Below are 21,989 nucleotides of genomic sequence, written 5' to 3' on the forward strand. Positions count from 1 at the left end.
TAAATCAAATTGGCTTCCCAAAATATTAAAACCCATTACCCTTAAAATAACCCTTTTTAAAATTTTAAGCCAGCCCAGCTTGCTGGAATAGGAAGGTCTTCAAAGCTCGACGGAAGGTCCGGAGGTCCGGGATTAGTCATATTCCTGGGGGTAGCTCGTTCCAGAGGGCGGGTGCCCCCACAGAGAAGGCTCTCCCCCTGGGGGTTGTCAGTCGGCATTGCTTGACCGACGGCACCCTAAGGAGGCCCTCTCTGTGGGACCGAATTGGACGGTGGGAGGTTATCGGTGGCAGAAGGTGGTCTCGCAAATAGCCGAGCCCTAAGCCATGGAGCACTTTAAAGGTGAGAACCAATACCTTGAAGCACACCTGGAAGACCACCGGAAGCCAGTGCAGCTCGCGCAAGCAAGGTGTCACATGGGAGCGCCAAGTCGCTCCCATAATTACCCGCGGGGCTGCATTCTGGACCAGCTGGAGCTTCCGAGTGCTCCTCAAGGGGAGCCCCATGTAGAGAGCATTGCAGTAGTCCAGGCGAGAGGTGGCAAGGGCATGAGTGACTGTGCATAGGGAGTCCCGATCCAGAAAGGGACGCAACTGGCGTATCAGGCGAACCTGATAAAAAGCCCCCCTGGCCACGGCCGTCATATGTTCTTCTAAAGACAGCTGTGCATCCAGGAGGACGCCCAAGTTGTGAGCCCTCTCTGTGGGGGCCACTGACTCGCCCCCAATAGCCAGAGTTGGCACCAGCTAGCTATATTGGGACGCCGGCATCCACAGCCACTCGGTCTTGGAAGGGTTGAGTTGAAGCCTGTTCCTCCCCATCCAGACCCGCACGGCCTCCAGGCACCGGGACATCACTTCAAGGGCATCGTTGGGGTGGTCTGGGGTGGAGATGTACAGCTGAGTATCATCAGCGTACAGATGGCATCGCACCCCAAATCCACGGATGATCTCGCCCAGCGGCTTCACATAAATGTTGACCAGGAGAGGTGAGAGGACCGACCCTTGCAGCATCCCACAAACAAGGTGCCTCAGGGTCGACCTCTGCCCCCCAGCCAACATGGACTGTGACCGGTCAGAGAGATAAGAGGAGAACCACCGTAAAACGGTGCCTCCCACTCCCAAACCCTCCAACCGGCGCAGCATGATACCATGGTCAATGGTATCAAAAGCCGCTGAGAGATCTAATAGGACCAGGACAGAGGAACAACCCCTGTTCCGAACCCTCCAGAGATCATCAACCAACGCATCCAATGCCGTTTCCGTTCTGTACCCAGGCCTGAAGCCGGACTGGAATGGATCCAGATTGACAGCTTCATCCAGGTATTGTGGGAGCTATCGCGCAACCACACTCTCGACAACCTTCGCCACAAAGTGAAGGTTGGAGACAGGATGGTAGTTTGCCAAAACAGCTGGATCCAGAGAGGGCTTCTTGAGGAGGGGCCTCACCACCGCCTCTTTCAAGGCGGGATGTAAGACACCCTCACTCAGAGAAGCGTTAATGATCCTCTGGAGCTAGCCTCATGTAACCAGCACCAGCCAGGAGGGACACTGTTCCAATAAACATGTGGTTGCGTTTACTGTCACCAGCATCCTGTCCATGTCCTCGGGAGTCACAGGATCAAACTCCTCCCAGATGACATTCTCAATCATGGACCTTGAGCCAAACTTCAAAAGGAATCCAGTTATTTATTAGGAGCTTCATGTCGGCATATTCTAAGAGAAGCCAACTCTGACCTCACTTAATTTTCATCCCGGCTCTGACCCTGTTTCCCCCTCACCCCAAGGTGTGTCATCAGTCACATCATCCGATGAAGCAATTGTTTCACTGCAATCCTGTAATCAAAGGATGGGGGGAGGGAGGGGGACAGATGGGCAATAAACCTGTATGTTTCTATGGTGGGAATTTGGGACAAGAGAATAACAGTTGAAGAAGTGCAAAGCAGTTTGGAAATAGTTTTTATTTTATTTTAATTTGATTTATATGCCGCCCTTCTCCGGAGACTCAGGGCGTCTTACAATGCGTTAAACAATAGCCTTCATACTTTTGTATATCTATACAAAGTCAGTTTATTGCCCCCACAATCTGGGTCCTCATTTTATCTACCTTAGAAAGGATGGAGTCAACCTTGATCCTGGTGAGATTTGAACTTACAGTAATTGCAGACAGCTTGATGTTAATAAGAGTAATAACAGTGCTTTAGTCTGCTGCGCCACCAGGCTCCTTATTCATGCCAGGAATCAATCAATCAATCAATCAATCAATCAATCAATCAATCAATCAATCACTAAAGATACATCAACAGCAATAACAGCAATAGACCCAATCTTGAGGTAGTTGGGGCCATCTAGATCTCCAGGGAGGCTCTTCCACAAGGCAGGGGATGCCAGAGGGAAGGGCTGCTTTCTGGTCCAACAGGATGGTATGGTTTCATAGAGGGGATGCTAAGAATCTCCCTGTGCTTTCCCTGCCCTGGGCCCTGTTGGATGCCAAAAAGTTATTCCCTTAACACATTCCACTTTCTGATGAATTCTTCACACATATTTAACCAAGGTGTCAGGTTCCCCCCTTCCTATCCTTCAGCTCCAGTGTGGCAACACTGAAGCCTCAAAAATGGCCTCGGTCAGGTCAGCTTCAGGATTGACACAAGCACTGTAGAGTATCAAAGAAATTATAAAAGTTTTAAAGATGATGGATTTCATTAGGTTTACTTGTCTAGATCAGTTCAACCGGTTTCATGCATTTTATATCTACAAAGTTATGCTATCCTAATTCTACCTATTTATTGATCTATCTCTAAACATGTAGATATTTTGCTGTATTTTCTCTCTCTCTTTACACACTGGTCCCCGACAAACACCCTCTTCTGGTTTATTCTATTATTTAGTTCCACCTTTACAAACAAATAATGACTTTTCACCAATGTAGAAAAATGTCTAGTTTTTTTCAGAATTGAAATGTCCGAACAGTCGAACCCAAAGTCAAACTTTTGTTGACTATAATGACTAAAAGTGATTTTCAGGGATTTTGTCATGATCTGGAACTGTGTAAGAGAGAAGACGTAGTCATATGAATAAAAACAGCCACCCATCTCTTAACAAAGGCAAACCAGAATCAGCTGTATCCATATTGAGGATTAACATTTCACACTCATGCTAAAATTCTCTCTTGAGACTGGAATGTATGGAGAGTTTTTCTAAGGGATGTGTCAGGGAAATACTTTAAGACCTGAGCAGCTGCCATGATGCTGTAATACTGTAATGCTGTAATAATGATGCAATGGTAGGAATGAGATGTTTGGGAGAAAGTTCTCCTGTCTCACTTCTGGGAACATTTTCAGAGTTTCACCCCATTGATGATTTCTCCCATTGGGCACCTGCTTGTTGACTCACTCAGAGTTTAAAGAGATGATGTCTATTCTTGTTGCCATTATCCAAATCATAGTGATTTATTTATTCTCCTGGTGCTAAATCTCAAAAGACATTTTGGATTGCTTTCAGATATCACACAAACACAGCCATAACAGGCTTCCACTTTGACATCATATCAACACTTTGTTGGCTGATCTCTTTGCACTGGAAAATCTTGGAGGCATAAAAGGCCCTGAAGAAATAGAGAACCTTGAAACCTTTTATGACAGGCAGGGGCTGCAGATATGAAGGCTTGTACAGACTCTGTCAGGATTAGGAAACGGCTGGAGCTTCTGTCTTGGAAGAGGACTTTGGTTTCTTCCACCTCTTCCTATCACTGTGTCTTCAAAGCAAGGCTGGAGACTCCATCAGGAACACAAATCATGTTGCTGCTTCTCCTGCTTCTGCTGCCCCAGGAAGTTCTGGCAAGTCTCAGAGCCAAATGTCTCCTGACTCTGAAGAGGGACGAGGTGAATCCAGAGAACTATTACAAGCCAGGAGAGTTTCTCATTGGTGGCATTGTGTCTGCAACGAGGATGAAATTTCTACCATTAAGCTTCAACAAATCTCCTTTGACTCAAATTTCTCTGTACGTCAAATTTTATGTACAGACTTAGAGCCTCTCCATTCCACCCTAAGTTCTAAAGTTTTAGCTGCCTCTCTTAAAATGAATCATCTCTTTGATCTGCTAGTTTTTCTCTCTTTCTGTCTCATTTCATTCTTGGCTCATCCTTTTCAGCTGATGATCCTGATTTGAAATTCTCAAATAAATAATTAGTTGATATCTTCTTCTTTCTTAACTTTGGAGAAGAAACATTTGCTTTTCATGAGATTCTCTCAGCAGAGTTGAACTGTGGATGGAGAAGAGAGGATGGTTCTTCTCTTCTACCACTCTCATGCCCAATAAGGTCATCAGAATGTGTAGGAAAATGTAGAAATATTGAATTTTCTCTGAAGTAAAAATGATAAACGCTTGACAATTCTATTCTGCACCACCAATTAAATGAATGGATCCCAGTTCAGAATTGACTTTTCTTAAATGTGTGAACCTCATTTGAGTGGATGCCAGCATCCCAATCAGACAATGAGTTATTTGTCAGCTAAGTCTCTATGGCTAAGCTAAGTTTAGATACAAGCCATTTAAACACGTCCAAAAATTTAGCACTTACTGCACTTGTTAACAGTGATAGTTGCTTGTTTTATATGTCATTGTAGGTATATCTGTCTGTATGTGTCTTTCAATGATTCTATATTTCCTGTGGAATAATAGGTCACACTTCCAATGATTAATTATTGGAGAAGATAAATAGGCAAATGGATAGAAAGAAATTGAAAGTCAGTCTGAAAATTTAATACAACAGCTAGAATTAGGACAATATGAAGAATAAGCCAAAACTGAATTTGAAACTGAATTATGTACAAATGGTGAACATGTAATAACAAAAATGTATAAAGTTTTAAGGATTTGAAAGAGAAGATGAAGAGGCTCAATTTGCATGACTAAATGCTCTATTAAACTTGCATATTAAATAGAGATGCAGAGAATTTGGATATCTGGCGTTCGGTTTATATTCTGTCAAAGTTACGGTTTTTTTTTTTTTAAATAAAATGATGTATTCTTGGTATAGGACATCAGATGTGTAAACACATTTCAAAGCAAAGCAAGAATTGTGAAAAGAATGGGGAGACATTTTATCATGCAGGGTAGACATGTGAGAAAGCTCAGAAATTTTATATCAAATTAACACAACAATGCAAAGAATTAGAAAGGCTAAAAATTGTGAAGAAACCAGAATTCTTTTTTAATGGGACTTCTGAGCAAAGAATTATCGTATTTTTTGCACTATAAAATGCTCTGGAATTTAAGACGCACCTAACTTTTAGGCAGGAAAACAATCTGCAATCCTTGCCACTGGAATGGGCCAAAAATGGGATGCGCTGAGGCAAAAAATGAGGCTCATGGAGGACGAAAATGGGGCACACAGAGGTGGCGAGAGGCAGCTGTGGTGATGGGTGGGGACAATGGTGATGTGCAGTGGTGATCCCCACAACCTGGAACAGTTGATTGGCAGTATTCTGGGAGGCCGATCCAACAGCCAGTCAGCTGCTCGTGCTGAATCAGGGTATGCTGAAGCTGACTAGGCTGTTTTCTGTTTGCTGCAAGGAGGCAAATTGCTGGGAGGCAGAGGCCGAAGCGTGGGGGCCAATGAGTTGGTGATGGTTCAGCAACATTTGCTCTTTAAGACACACAGACATTTCCACACACTTTTTTGGAAGGGAAAAGTGCATTTTATAGTGCAAAAAATATGGTACATTCATAGTGTTTATACAGGATAACTGTGGCAAGATTCTTGTATGCTCAATGTTGGAAGAATCATGGAATCCTCACAGTGGAGGACTAGATGGTGAAAAATGTAGAATTTGCAGAAATGAAAAATTATGTGTTGAAAAGGAGGTGGGGAATCAGGTTTTTTCTTTTTCTTTTTTTAATTTTTTGGACTTTCTTCTTTTCTCTATTTTTTCATTCCTTTTTAATTTTGATTAATATTTCATTTTCTTAATTCTTTATAAATATAAATTTAAAAAAGAATTAGAGAAAGCTAACAATTATTAGACTAACTCAGAAATAATATGCATTCGGTATCCAAAAATAAAAGAAAAATGGAAAGTATCCCAGAAGTTCTATTCGATAGGTGAGATTTTTTTTGGGGGGGTGGATGGGGGGATTTTAAAATGACTCCAAACCTCTGAGCCTTAGGTGGATTAAAAATACAATTGTTAAATTTACCAGTTAAATAAAATGTTGCTTCCGTGGATTATGTCCTGATACATTCATACTTTCAGGAGACCAGGAACAGAGTACTGGAAAATGCTGTCCTTCCTTTTCGCAATCCAAGAGATCGATAAGAATCCCAACATTTTGTTCAATGTCACCCTGGGATACAACGTCTATGACAATTATTTCATATCACAAATGACCTCGGAGGCTTTGCTGGACCTGCTTTCGGAGGGGGAGGCCAATGTTCCCAACTACAGCTGTGGAAGGAAGAGAAACACGATGGCTGTCCTCGAAGCAGCTGTTACTGATATCTCCATCCAGATTTCAACCATGTTGGGAACCTACAAAATCCCACAGGTGAGTCTTTGTTGGGAAGACCATTTTTAGATATGCAACTTATAGCCAGACATTCTCTGTTGTAAAGGAAGAGCAAAGTTCTAGTATAGGAATTGTATAAAGTAAGAATGAAAGTTCTATCAAATTGTAGAGAAGGATCCGAGCAGACAATCCTCTCTCTGGCACACTCCTAATGCAGACTGTGCATCTCTTCTGGCTATTTGCAATAGCCAAATGCTTCATTGAAGAGCTGCAGTGGCTCAGTGGTTAGAAGGCAGTAATCATAATCATATCATAAGTTTATTTGTCAAGCATATATAAGATAACAGGTAACAGTATAAACATAATTTGAATACATGAAAAGAGTAAGTTAAAAGGAATATTAGGACAGGGACGGTAGGCACATTGGTGCGCTTATGCATGCCCCTTACAGACCTCTTAGGAATGGGGTGAGGTCAACAGTAGACAGTTTTAGGTTAAAGTTTTGGGGGTTTGGGGAAGAAACTACAAAGTCAGCTAGTGCATTCCAGGCATTGACCACTCTGTTACAGAAGTCATATTTTCTGCAATCGAGTACTGCAGGCTATTTCTGCTGACTGCTGCTGATTGCAATTTGGCGGTTCCAACATCACCAGCTCAAGGTTGACTCAGCCTTCCATCCTTCCGAGGAGGGTAAAATGAGGACCCAGATGGTTGGGTGCAATATGCTGACTCTGTAAACCACTTAGAGGGGGCTGTAAAAGCACTGTGAAGCAGAATATAAGTCTAAGTGCTTTTATATTTATATTTATAAAGTATATTGTCATTGTACCTATATACACAGTATACCCTTACAACAAAATTCACATAACACCAAGAGACCAGGTCCAACACACATGACAATTCCCTGACACATCCCCACCCACCAAAAATTCCCCACCCCTAAACCACCCAAACATCCACACGGCAGACCAAGTAATGCTGTCCAACAGCTTACTGATGGTGGCCCTTTAGTTCATTGTTGAGTGCAATTATAGCTCTGGGATAAAAACTATTCAGAAAATGTGTGGTCTGCGTTTTAATTGTTCTGTATCTTCTGCCAGAAGGCAACAGTCCAAAAAGATTGTAAGCAGAATGGGAAGAATCTCTGAGAATGTTGTGCAACTTCCTCAAACAGCAAGTACAGCCCCTTCTGTGCCTTCTTCACAAGCATGTCAACATTCATAGTCCATGAGAGGTTCTCTGAGATATAAATGCCCAGAAATTTAAAACTACCAACCCTCTCCACCTCCTCACCATTTATGTACAATGGTAAATGTACATCTCTCTTCCTCCTGAAGTCAATTATATGTTCTTTAGTTTTTTTTTGGTGTTAAGTATAAGATTATTTTCTTTATACCACAATGTCATCCCTTGTACTTCCTGTCTATAAGCAGACTCATTGTTCTTAATAATGAGCCCCACCACTGTCATGTGATCTATTTTGTTTTGCTATTGAAGTGAGAAGAGAGACAATGTAAACAGAATGATCAGGAGTCAAACAATTCCTCTATTTGGGCTGGATATTCTTTTTATGATCTCTCTCTCAAAAAAAATAAAGTTAACTTTTTTTTCAATTACAGATCAGTCACGGTTTTGACTCCCAGGTTCTGAGTGATGAAAATCCTTTCTTCTACCCAATGCTCCCAGCCGAAGGAGCCCAGTACCCAGGGATGGTGATGCTTGTCCTCCATTTCAGGTGGACCTTGGTGGGTCTCCTTTCTCCAGACACTGAGAATGGACAATGGTTCATGAGGACGTTGACTTCCCTGCTGGTCAGGAATGGCATTTGCCCAGTTTTATCACAAACCTTTTCTCCGTCTACACGGGAAGCGAAGATAGAGTGGCATTTATTCCTCAGTTGGAGAAAGATCAATGTCTTTATTTTTGGTGCAGACATGAGTTCATTGAATGCAGGGATTTTGCTTATGGATATAGTATTTGAAAGGCTTATGGAACCTCCTAGAGGAAAAGTCCTGCTATTCACAATCCGCTGGGACTTCACTGTTGATTTGTCAAAACGATCTTTTCCAGTTGAATACTTCCATAGCATATTTTCCTTTCCTATGAAGAAAAATAAATTTACAAAATATGGTAGGCCTTTGAACCTTTACGCTTTTATGAGATATTATGTAGAGACCTCCTTCATGTGTTCCTACACCAATGATGCCTTTTCGGTGAAAGTCTGGATACAGTGCAGGCAGAGAGAAGATCTGGAAGCTCTCATGGAAGAGGAGATGGATCTAATCCTGACTCGGGACAGCTATTTAATTTACAACACAGTCTGGGCTGTGGCAAGGGCCTTAAATGCAGCTTATTTATCGAGATCCAGGACCATGTTTAAAACTGGCAAAAACGTGAAAACTCCAAAGATGAAGGCATGGCAGGTACTTATTTTCTATTGCAAAGCTCACCACAGCATCTGAGAATCTATGTTACAATTCTAAGAACCTGACAATAATTATACTGTATTCTGAATATAAAAATTACATTAAATTCCAATTTTCCAGCGCTCTCATTTCTGCTCATTTCTTTCCTTTCACCCTTTTACCTTCTCACTGTAAAATCTCCATTCCCTCCCCACTCCAGGGGAAGGTTACTGCAAAATTCCCATTTCCTCCTGATCAGCTGGGACTCCGGAGGCAGAGAATAGATGTGGGTGGGGCCAGTCAGAGATATTTACCGGGTCTCTGAACTACTCAAAATTTTTGCTACCGGTTCTGCAGAACTGCTCATAACCTGCTGAATGACACCTCTGCTAAGAATCCCTATGATTTTCCTTCCCTTGCTCAAAACTCCCAGTAGAAGACTCTTTGGGCCAAGAAGCTAAGCAGGCTAAGGTCAGGTGAGAAGATGAAGGGTTGGGCTGGGAAAAGTCAGGAAGCAACAAGAGTGAAGAATATTCCACAAAATATTCCAAAGATGTTCCATAAAATTGAAGGAGGTGACCTTAACTGGTACCAGAGATCATCTTTCACCATTAAGTTATTGGGGTCTCTGCTCCATGGCAAATTGCCCACCTGTCACCTCAATGCAGAGTTTCATAACCACAACTTACTAGTAGAGCAAAGGTCCCACATTCATCCTCAAACTCAGCAAAAAAATTTCTCTTCCTAGCTTCCGATTGACCTGTAAACCAGTTTTTTTATAACATTGTTTTTGTGTGGGGCATCTGATTTCATTTTGGCTTTATTGGCAAAATCCCTTCTGTGTTGTTGAGCACAACTTCCATATCCTTTAGGGTTTTAATTTTGGACCTCAATAGTTCATACTGCATATATCCTTTGCTTTAGTTACTTCCCATTGGTTTTCCAAACTCTGCAGTGACAACTACAAATGGAAGTGATAAAGAACATCCTTCACTCTGTTTATTTTCCATGTCATTCTTGGTCCTTCTAACAAGATTTTTATTCCATTTTCTCATACAGATCTGTGAGATTTAAAAAAACAGCAAACCTCATAAAAAGTAAAATGGAGACCATGAACAAGTAAAAAGTAGTTTTATTACACACATACACACACACACACACACACACACACAGAGAACATATATATATATATATATATATATATATATATATATATATATATATATATATATATATATATACCAAATTTATATTTTGCTGATAAAGAAATAAAGAGAGACTAGTATAGATCTATTTCAAGCTTTCTAGCTTTCATCAGCTAGCCATACCCTTACTTGGATTCGAACTTCGGCTTCCTGCATGTTAGGCAGTTGAATTAACCTTCTGAGCCACAAGTTCTCCTCCCTTCAGCAGCTTGATACACATATACATGTGTGTGTGTGTGTGTGTGTGTGTGTGTGTGTGTGTGATAAGCTTTTGCAAAAGGGTTCTCCCATGAAAGAGAGAGAACGTCTTACAGCTCCGAATACATGGTTTAAATACATTTTCAGGCAATTAGCAAAACAATTGAAATGCCCCCGCTTATCATTGTTTTTCGGATGTTACATAACATTTTGGCTTTCTGAGCAACATTTGTTCCAACTTACAATTCTCTTTTGGAGGGGCATTTTCCCTCCAAAAATACCCTTTCAATATGTCCTTAACTAAGACAATTAATTGGAACAGGGTATCTTCCTTCCTTTTAATTTAGCTTAGGTAAGCCTGACCCAACTCAGAATGTACTAACACATTATTTCCTCAGAAAAGGCATCATATGTACTTCCCCTTTCTAAGTGTCTTACTCAGCTAAATAGCTGAGGGTTAACTCAGGTTATATGAAGGGTAAATATGGAATCACTTAGGCTATATTCTTTACAGGAATAATTCCATTTCTCTCAAGATCCTTCATGCCAGCTGAGATGGAGGAGTCTTAGCAAAGAACTTTCTGTGTCTATATAACATTGCCCATTTTCTCTTCCATTCCAGTTTCATTCTTTTCTTCGAACTGCTGAGTTTTACAATAATTCCATCAATGGGGTATATTTGGATGAGAATGGAGAGCTGGTAGCAGACCTGGACATTGGGAACACGGTGGTTTTCCCCAATTACTCTGCTATCACAGTGACACTTGGGAGGCTAGAAAGAGTGGGATCCATGGATTTCAAGTTCATGATGAACCAGAATGCTATTGCAAAGATGGAGATGCTGAACAAGGTGGGGGAAAGACTTTATTCTGTTTTTTTCTGAAGGTCTTTCCAAGACGACTGCAGAATTGGAGCAGGGACAGACTTGGGGTGTCATCTCAGATCTCCCAGAGAGGAAACATTTTCCCATTAGATGTTCAGGTGCCTATGAGAAAAATATCCCTAACTATTCCAGTTAACTCTTCATCAAACTTCTGCAAGGAAGCTGAATTTATATCATAGGACAAAGTGATTGATTTTGTCAAAACAAAAATCCATTCAAGTTTCTTTTTAGTAGGTACAATGAGAATTTAATCTAAAATTGTAGTGGGAGAAAAATTAGAAGAGAAGGTAAATAGACAAACAGCAAGCAACCACATCAGTTTGAGGAGCTCTTAGTTTCTTGTAGTCTTCAAATTTAGCAAAGCTAAACCTTGAATTGGAGATCCCCAAACTTTTCCTTTTATGTATTTTAGGAAATAAAATAATTCATTTAATGGAGGTTTTTTTTCCCCTCTTGCTGGCCAGCCCCAGCCTCCTTCCAGGTGTGTGGAAAACTGTCCTCCTGGATTCATGAAGGTGGCTCAGGAAGGGAAGCCCATCTGCTGCTACAATTGTCGTCCTTGTGCAGAAGGAACCATCTCCACCATGGAAGGTGGGTGACAGCAGGAGAAAGGGACAGACTTTGGGGAGGATCATAAATCCTGAGATTTTCCATGAACATGCATTTTGGAAGGTGTGATGGGAGTAGATCCCACCTCTATGAGTCTTGATCAAGATATACATTTATGTCATAGTGAATTATAAGAAAATATTTTGGAGATTAATCTGGTATATAAGTCAAGCAAACAGTTATACAGATCATGGATGAAGAATTGGGTAAGTGAGGATTGAGGGTTGTGAGAGAGATGGCATCTTTTGCTCTTAATCTTTTACAACACATCTTCCATGTTTCAAATTATTATTTACTTCATTGCTCTGAGTTTCCGGATTCCAGAATATAATGATGGAACTTTGATTGGATTTCTATAAGAGGATCAATCAGATTCTTGCAAGTGTCCATGTCTCCTGGCTATTTTGAACAGCCACAGTTTCAGGTTGTAGCTACTTGCCTTTAATCAAAGGATGTATTTCTTTGCTAAAGGAGTTGTCAGGATTCCAAGTAACATACCCATAGCAAGCAAAACTCCGAGGCAGGTACATTCCTCAAAGGATAGCTTTATCATTTTGTCACAGATAAGGTGAAAACTGACTCTAAAGGTTCCCATAGTTTTCATCTAATTAAAAATAAAAGGTTTCCCTCAAACCCCAAACAATCAGTCACATGGTCCAATCAGGACACTGTCTGGTTGCCTGGTGACATCACTCCTCCTTCCTCTGGCCAGGTGGTAGAATGTCCTTTGTTCCCAAGAAAAAGGATTTTATTTTGGCTACAAAACTCCAGCTATCTTTAATCCCCCCTCCCTATCCCTCAGCTCCAGTGTGGCAACATTGAAGCTCCAAGATGGCTGCGGTCAGGTCAGCTTCAGGGTTGACAGTTGGCCCATAGCGTGTCTTTGATGGGCTCTTCGTTCTACTTTCTGGGGAGGAGAGTTGGTAGCCTTATGTCATAATCCTTTGACTGCTCCATATGTTCAGGTGGTGCCTGTTTGGGTCTGCTTCCGGTGACTCCTGGGTTTATACTTCCTGAGTATATTGACTGACATTGCAGAGTTTCTGCTGGAGGCTCCTCTTAAAACAATTTTCAAAGTCATGGTCCATGAAGAGGAGAGGAGGGGAGGGGAGGGGAGGGGAGGGGAGGAATCATGAGTTGGAGTTGAGCCAAACTTCCTTCTTGATCTTTTTGGAAGATGTTCCTCTTTCTGATAATAAAAAAAAAATGAGGAATGCATTTTGATGTCCTCACTCCATATCCAACTCATGTTCAAGGGCCACTCCACCTGACATTTCTTTCTCCATGGCAAAATCAGTGTTTATCATTTTCAGCTAACATAAGCAACATTAAGCAATCCTTCACATGTACTTCATTCCACTATTGGCTGAACCTCATTGGTGCCTTAAAGCATTGACAAAAGGCTGGGCTCCAATTTTCAAGAGACTTCGCAGTGAAAAGATAAAATGGTGGAACTTCCTTCCTTCCTTCCTTCCTTCCTTCCTTCCTTCCTTCCTTCCTTCCTTCCTTCCTTCCTTCCTTCCTTCCTTCCTTTCTTCTTCCCTTCTTCTCTCTCAACAAGTTCACTGATAAAATGGTAACAGTAAAAAACAAAGAATATTAAGATATTCTAATATTATTATTAATAATAATAACAACAACAACAACAACAACAACAACAATAATAATAATAATAATAATAATAATAATAATAATAATAATAATAATAATAATAATAATAATAATAATTTTATTTCTATACCGCTCTTCTCCCGAAAGACTCAGGGCGGTGTACAGCCTATTTAAAAACACAAAACAAAACAACGATTAAAATTTAAAATCATTAAATGAATAGGCTCCAATTAAAATCCCAGAAATTTAAAATACCCCAATTTAAAATTATTATGTTGATAGCCCGGCCTGGCAGAACAACAGGGTCTTCAGTACGCAGCGAAATACCCGGAGGTCGGAGATCTTACATATTTCCGGGGGCAGTTCATTCCACAGGGCTGGGGCTCCCACAGAGAAGTCCCTCCCCCTGGGTGTCACCAGCCAACATAACTGGGCCGATGGCACCCTGAGGAGACCCTCTCTGTGGGAGCGGACTGGTCGGTGGGAGGCTATTGGTTGCAGAAGTCGGTCTCGAAGTTACCCGGGTCCTATGCCATGGAGCGCTTTAAAGGTGGTAACCAACACCTTGAATCGCACCCAGAAGTCCACTGGGAGCCAGTGCAGCTCGCGCAGGAGGGGTGTCACATGGGCACAACGGGTTGCGCCCATAACCAACTGCGCGGCCGCATTCTGGACCAGTTGGAGCCTCCGAGTGCTCTTCAAGGGGAGCCCCATGTAGAGAGCATTACAATAGTCCAACCGGGAGGTAACAAGGGCGTGAGTGACCACAGGGCGTCCCAGTCCAGAAAGGGCTGCAACTGGCGAATCAGGCGAACCTAGTAAAAGGCCCCCCTGGCCGCGGCCGTCATATGCTCTTCTAAAGACAGCCGTGCATCCAGGAGGACACCCAGATTGCGATCCCTCTCTGTGGGGGGCAAAGATTCACCCCCAATAGTCAACGATGGCACCTGCTGACTATATCGGGACGCCGGAAGCCACAGCCACTCGGTCTTGGAGGGGTTGACTCTGAGCCTGTTCCTCCCCATCCAGACCCACACGGTCTCCAGGCAGCGGGACATCACATCAAGGGCATTGTTGGGGTGGTCTAGCTGGTCTAGCTGGAGGGAAATGAAGAAATATTTTGACTTCACCTACACACAATCATTCACACCAAAAACAAGTTTATCCAAATAATGCAGTTTATTAAAGGACATGTTAAAGGGAGACCCTACTCTTGCTCTTTTTCAGATGCAGACAAATGTACCAAATGTCCAGAAGATCAACATCCAAACACCAGTCGAGTTCACTGTATCCCCAAGATTAAAAGTTATCTTTCTTATAAGGAAAATCTGGGGATTATCCTGACTTCCATTGCCTTGTTCCTCTCTTTAACCACAGGCTTTGGCTTGGAGATCTTCATTAAATTCATGAAAACACCAATTGTCAAAGCCAACAACCGGGACCTCTCCTACATCCTCCTGGTCTCCCTCCTGCTTTCCATTTTGACTTCCTTCCTGTTCATTGGCCGGCCAAGGAAGGTGACCTGTCTCCTCAGACAAACAGCCTTCAGCATTGTCTTCTCAATTGCCATTTCTTCAATCTTGGCCAAAACCATCACAGTGGTGATAGCCTTCTTGGCCACAAAACCAGGGAATAAAGTGCAGAGATGGTTGGGGAAGAGCTTGGCCAATTCCATTGTCTTTTCTTGTTCTGGCCTTCAAGTTGTCATCTGCAGCATCTGGTTGAGCACTTTCCCCCCATTCCCTGACTCTGACATGAACTCCCAACTGAGAGAAATCATCCTACAATGCAATGAAGGTTCTGTCGCCATGTTTTATGTTGCCCTTGGGTACATGGGCTTCCTGTCTGCTGTCTGCTTCACGGTGGCTTTTCTGGCCAGGAATCTTCCTGGGGCCTTCAACGAAGCCAAGCTGATCTCCTTCAGCATGCTGGTCTTCTGCAGTGTCTGGGTGTCCTTTGTGCCTGCCTACCTGAGCACCAAAGGGAAGTACACGGTGGCTGTTCAGGTCTTCTCCATCTTGGCCTCCAGTGCTGGACTGCTGGGCTGCATTTTCATTCCTAAATGCTACATTATTATTTTTAGGCCAGATCTGAATACTAAAGAACATTTGATGTCAAAATAAAATACAAAAAATGACTTTTACAAATCTATTATTTTTCAAATATGTCATTTAGTAGGCTTGTTTAACAGGTTTTGATAATTTAATGTTTTTTTTAATTTATTTATTTATTAATCAAATTTCTATACCGCCCTACTCCCGAAGGACTCAGGGCGGTGAACAGCCAAGATAATATACAGATAATACAAATATTAAAAATCCCTTAAAATTATTAAATATTTTGGCCGAAACACAGATTAAAACACCCAATTTATAAAACCATGAATTAAAAAATTTAAAAGAGGAGAGTTAGGCCAGGCCAGCCTGCTGAAATAGAAAAGTTTTGAGAGCACGGCGAAACGTGCGCAGGTCTGGGATCCTCCGTATCTCTGGGGGGAGCTCGTTCCAGATGGTAGGTGCCCCCACAGAGAAGGCTCTCCCCCTGGGGGCTGCCAGTCGACACTGTTTGGCCGACGGCACCCTGAGGAGCCCCTCTCTATGGGAGCGTACTGGTCGGTGAGAGGCTATTGGTAGCAGAAGGCAGTCTCGTAAATACCCCAGTCCGATGCCATGGAGCGCTCTAAAGATGGTAACCAAAACCTTGAAGTGCACCCGGAAGACCACCGGGAGCCAGTGCAGCTCGCGCAGGAGGGGGATCACATGGGAGCGCCACGTCGCTCCCATAACCACCCGCGCGGCCGCATTCTGGACCAGCTGGAGCCTCCGGGTGCTCCTCAAGGGGATCCCCATGTAGAGAGCATTGCAGTAGTCCAAGCGGGAAGTAACGAGAGCATGAGTGACCGTATTTAATGAGTACCGATCCAGAAAGGGACGCAACTGGCGAATCAGGCGGACCTGATAAAAAGTCCCCCTGGTCACGGCCGTCATGTGCTCTTCTAAAGACAGCCGTGAGTCCAGGAGGACACCCAAGTTGCGAACCCTCTCCATGGGGGCCAATGACGCGCCCCCAATAGTCAGTGATGGCACCAACTGACTATATTGGGATGTCGGAAACCACAGCCACTCAGTCTTGGATGGGTTGAGCCTGAGTCTGTTTCTCCCCATCCAGATCCACATGGCCTCCAGGCACCGGGACATCACTTCAAGGGCATCATTGGAGTGGTCCGGGGTGGAGATGTACAGCTGAGTATTATCAGCGTACTGATGGTACTTCACCCCGAAACCACGGATGATCTCACCCAGCGGCTTCACATAAATGTTGAAAAGAAGGGGCAAGAGGACTGACCCTTGTGGCTCCCCACATACAAGGGGCCTCAGGGTCGACCTCTGCCCCCCTGTCAACACGGACTGCGACCGGTCAGAGAGAAAGGAGGAGAACCACCATAGGACGGTGCCCCCCACCCCTAACTCCTCTAGCCGGTGCAGCATGATACCATGGTCGATGGTATCAAAAGCCGCTGAGAGGTCTAATAGGACCAGGACAGAGGAACAACCCCTGTCCCGAGCCCTCCAGAGATCATCAACCAACGCGACCAATGCCGTTTCCATACTGTACCCAGGCCTGAAGCCCGACTGGAACGGATCCAGATACGACGATTCATCCAGGTACTGGGGGAGCTGTCGCGCTACCACACTCTCAACAACCTTCGCAACGAAGCGAAGGTTGGAGACTGGATGATAATTTGCCAACACTGCCGGGTCCAGGGAAGGCTTCTTGAGGAGAGGCCTCACCACCGCCTCTTTCAAGGTGGCAGGGAAGACACCCTCACTCAAGGAAGCATTTATAATCCCCTGGAGCCAGCCTCGTGTAACCTCCCGAGAGGCCAGCACCAACCAGGAGGGACACGGGTCCAGTAAACATGTGGCTGCACTCAGTCTGCCCAGTATCCTGTCCACGTCTTCGGGCGTCACAGAATCAAACTCTTCCCAGATAATACTCACAAGACCTGCCTCTGTCCTCCCCGCTGAATCTACCCAGTCAGAGTCCAGAATTCCCGATTCTGAGCGATTTTCTCATACAGATACTGTACAAAATCCTCGGCTCTACCCTCCAAGGGGTCCTCCCGTGCTTCCTGGTGGAGCAGGGAGCGGGTCACCCTAAACAGGGCAGCCGGGCGATTATCTGATGATGCAATAAGAGTGGCAAAATAGTTATACTTCGCCACTTTTATCGCCACCAGGTAGGTCTTAATATGAGACCTTACCAGTGTTCGGTCAGATTCAGAATGGCTGGCCCTCCAACCACTCTCCAGACGTCTTTTCCGGCGCTTCCCCTCCCTCAGCTCCTCGGTGAACCAAGGAGCCAGGCGAGATCGACGCCGGGTCAGAGGCCGCAAAGGCACAACCCAATCCAAAGCTCCAGCGGCCGCCCTATCCCAGGCGGCCACCAGCTCCTCAGTCGAGCCGTGTGCCAGAGCCTCAGGAAATGGCCCTAGCTACGTCTGGAACCTATCAGGATCCATCAGGCACCTGGGGCGGTACCACCTCAATGGTTCCGCCTCCCTGCGGTGGGGTGCGGCGGTTCGAAGGTCAAAGCGAAGGAGGGAGTGATCTGACCATGACAAGGGCTCGATCACTATATCCCCTATCTCAAGATCACTCAACCACTGACCAGAGACAAAAACCAGGTCTAGCGTGTTTCCCCCCGTGTGAGTAGGGCCATGAACTAATTGGGTCAGGTCCATGGCCATCATGGAAGCCATGAACTCCCGAGCCACCTCGGACGACTCACCGACGGATGGCAGGTTAAAATCCCCCATGACCATAAGCCTGGGGGTGTCAACCGCCACCGCGGCTATAACGTTGAGCAGCTCGGGCAGGGCTGCAGTCATGTGGCAGGGAGCCAGGTACGTAACCAGCACGCCCATCTGCACCCCATGACCCCACTTCACAAGGAGGGACTCACAACCAGCCGTCTGAGGAACAGTGACCTCCCTCGGACCAAGACCTTCTCTAATGACAACTGCCACCCCCCCTTCCCTGTGTCCTCGGCTGATGGAATGCGCAGAAACTGGGTGGGCACATCTCAACGAGGGGGACCCCCCTCCTGGCCCAACCAGGTCTCCGTAATACCCGCCAGGCCCGCTCCCCCCTCCTGAACAAGATCACAAATGAGGGGGGCTTTATTTACCACGGACCGGGCATTGCACAGCATCAGCCGAAGGCCCAGGGCCTGAGGGTCTGTGCAACCTGGGGAACGAGGGGACCATTGGAGGCCGGAGCGCGCCACCGCTTGGAGCCAGCGGGCATGCGCTCCCACAACCTGATGTGGCCCCCTGCTCCCGCCATATCTGCCCCTCCCACCCACAGTACTGATGTAATGTCCATCCACAACACAAGCTCTAACCCCCTCCTTGACCCCCTCCTTGACCCCTTGTTTGTTTGTTTGTTTGTTTAATTTACACACTGCCCATCTTGGCTAGGGGTGACTCTAGGCAAGTTATATTCAAGTCAAAAGAAAATAAAAGATTAAAATAATAAATAGTAGCACTAACATTGGTTTAAGTTTGACAGGTGTGGGAGGGAGGGAGGAAGGGAGCAAGATCAAGGATTAAATCCAGCAGGTTCTGACAGGTTCTTGAGAACCTGTAGTGGAAATTTTGAGTGGTTCGGAGAACCGGCAAATGCCACCTCTGGTTGGCCCCAGACTGGAGTGAGAATGGAGATTTGGCAGTATCCTTCCCCAGGAGGGAATGGAGATTTGGCAGTATCCTTCCCTGCCATGCCCACGAAGCCACGCCCACAGAACCGATAGGGAAAAAAATTAAATTTCACCTCTGAGCAAGATGCACATGGGGAGGAGATATTTCTCTTATCTCTAAAACTACCCATATTTATTTTCCTGTATATTCTTAAAGAAACCAATAACAATACACCAAGTTTCACTTGGAGTGACAATACTGTGGGTAAAATCAGATTCCGGATGAATGGGACTGTTTGGTAGGGAAATGGAGACATAAGGAATGTGGCCTTGCAGCTCAGAGTGACCTGTTGGAAGTTTCATCATCACGTCCCTATAGCAACCCCTGAATCGGAAGATGCAAATGTTTCTTATATCTAAGACCATCTTTCTTTGCAGATAAAGGGAAGGCGAGAAGCAACCTGAGGTTTATTATGCTATTGGTGTCCCCAAAATGTCTCAGCCTGGTGCCAAAGCCAATCAGAGCTACATATGAGTGAGGAACTTTCCCAAAACTTTTATTTCAGTGCTTTAGCAAAAGGATCCCACCCTGAACAACAGCATAGCATGATCTTTTATACATTTCATTTCCAGAAATATGGAAGTAACATTTCACAAAGCTATTACTTTTTTTGGAGTTCTATCTTGCTTTTAGTCAATGTGTCCATTTGTCTGTGGAGTTGTGTGTTGTTTGAGCATACATGTTGTTTTGCCCCTGTAGAGTCCTCTCTTGGTTAAACTCCACCTGTCCTTTCGTCCCCAGTTGTGGCTTCTGCTGCTTATCTTCATCTTGCCAAAACTTGCAGCTTCCTATTTAATTTGAGTAGGTGTTCTTACTTTTCCTTTATTTCAAACTGACATCTTTGTACAGTTATGTTCCTCTCAATTATCTCTCCCTCCCAAAATGGGGATATCTTGTTTCTTAGTAGGTGATTCATTGCTATTATTTATAAGTATGGACAGATGGATCATTTCCAGTGATAAAATTTAAAAAATTCCCCTACCCGTTCTGTGGGCGTGGCTTGTTGGGGGGAGGTCATGTGACTGAGTGGGCGTGGCCAACTCAACATCACTCACATTGAGGGGCTCCTCACCGGCCCCTCCCCTCCCAGCCACTCCTTGTCACGAATGACAGGAAAATAGGGAGGGGATTATTCCTGCCTACCATCCTTCCCTCAGTCTGTGCTGAGATTGAGGAATGGATGACAGGCAGAAAAATCCCCTTCCCCATTTTCCTACCTTTCACAAAAACAGCTCCATTCCAGATGCTCCCTCCGGTCCCCCACCCTCCTGGGGGCTACCTTAAAAGGAACAGCCTGCAGCAGCTCCGTTCTGAATGGAGGGAGAAAAGTTAGCATCCTTTCTGCTGCATTTAACATTGAATGCTGTGGAATATTGAGTGGCCAGAAGAGGTGAATGGCGACTGGCTGGGCGTGGGTGGGGCCAAGGAGGGGTAATTACTACTTGTTCAGCAAACTGATGCCCATAATCCCTAGCGGTTCGCTAGGTAGGATTTCACCCCTGATCATTTCCCCCTTTTTTGTGTCGTTTCCCTTCCTTTCTGAAATGTATACCTACTTATATATTTATTTAATCAACAAATTTATATGGACATCCCACACATGTGACTTTGGATGGGTTATAATTTTAAATCTAACAACATAAAATCTCATAAAAACCACATCACGTTATGATCACATTATGCTGTCAGCCTTCAGAGGACTTTATGAGGACTGACTTAAGGGTTTAAGAGACAAGAGAGCTTTCTCTTGGATTGAGACGGGGAAACCCTTGATCAAAAGTCAGTCCATATCCTTGTGTGAAGTTATATGGTAGGGATTCCCGAAGACCAAAATGAAGTTTTTGGGTGTAAACCTTTAGCCATGTTATTCTTTGGAGGATGGAGGATAGACAAGGCCTTCAGCTCCTCCACTTTCTTAACAAGTCTTTCTGTTTGTAGCTCCTGAACAGCTTCTGTCATGGTGAGTTCCTCAGTGCTGGGGACAGAGGAGGGCTACCTGTATTGATGATACACCTTCTCACCTTCCCTCTTCTGGCATCAGAGGTTGGAGCCAGGAAACAGGCCTGCTGCCTTTGTCTCCCCTCCTGGGATGGTGACTTTGACCAGAACAGTCTCACCAGTTTAATTTGACTGACAGTGTTGGCTTGGATGAACGGGGTTTTTTGACACCTCCAAAAAAAAATATTTTACCCCAAAAAAGAAGAAAAAATTACATGATGTTTTATTTATTTATTCATACACTGTCCACCTTGACAAGAGGTGACTCTAGGTGGCTTACAATCAAGAAAAAAACTAGATCAATATGCAACATTAAAAGAAAAAATACCAATAAAGTTGAGTTTTATAGTTTGATCACTTGCTTTCTGATGTATTACATACACCAAATGTACTGCATGTAACATTTGTTTCTGTACCCCATAAATAGACTTGAACCCACCTGAATACACTTGCGAGTTTTAAGTTACCTGCAAACCATGCTTGGAAAGAGTATTGTAACCCATAAATCTGCCACTTGGAGAATCTTCTGTACTGTGGAATCAATGTTTTCCATTGTTGAAGTCTCAAATGTAATCAGCGTCTTTTATTGTTTGATCACTTGCTATATTGCAAATGTTTCTATCATGTTTTTCTATACCCTATAAAAAGACTTGACTCCCTCCTCCCCCTTTAAGAAATGCTTTTTGCTTTGCTTGAATTACGTGGTGATTTGTATTTTTGGGTGGGCAAAGAAGCCACTTAGCAAAGGTAAAAGTATCTCTTCAAGGATCATGTTCCAATCAGTTCATTATTTGGTTATCAGAGCCCAAATGA

The sequence above is a fragment of the Pituophis catenifer genome, unplaced genomic scaffold (genome assembly GCF_029215685.1).
Source record: "Pituophis catenifer annectens isolate HBS135680 unplaced genomic scaffold, rPitCat1.0.hap2 SCAF_2, whole genome shotgun sequence".
Classification (NCBI taxonomy): domain Eukaryota; kingdom Metazoa; phylum Chordata; class Lepidosauria; order Squamata; family Colubridae; genus Pituophis; species Pituophis catenifer.